Below are 341 nucleotides of genomic sequence, written 5' to 3'. Positions count from 1 at the left end.
ATATTACGTGGGCTTAAATAAGGAAGGAGAGTTCCTTTAAAATAGAAGGTGATAATTCGAGGGCATGATCAATGGATCCGGCTTGCCTGCTCCCTTCCCATGCTCCCATCCGTGCTCCCACTTCATCCTATGGCTGTCGTTTTTTCTTTTCCTTTTCTAATCTAATCATGCCCCCCCCTGATTTTCAGGGGGTGGGGCCGGGTCTTATTTTCTTCCAATCAAATCAAGCCACATACGTGGGAGCACGGATGGGAGCATGGAAAGGGAGCAGGCAAGTCTCGTCCATGATCAATCTACATAAATATGGAAGGAGAGTTTGACAAGAAAGAAATGCCTTTAAG

Source organism: Triticum aestivum, chromosome 4B, assembly GCF_018294505.1.
Source record: "Triticum aestivum cultivar Chinese Spring chromosome 4B, IWGSC CS RefSeq v2.1, whole genome shotgun sequence".
Lineage (NCBI taxonomy): Eukaryota > Viridiplantae > Streptophyta > Magnoliopsida > Poales > Poaceae > Triticum > Triticum aestivum.
This window is presented reverse-complemented; position numbering follows the sequence as displayed.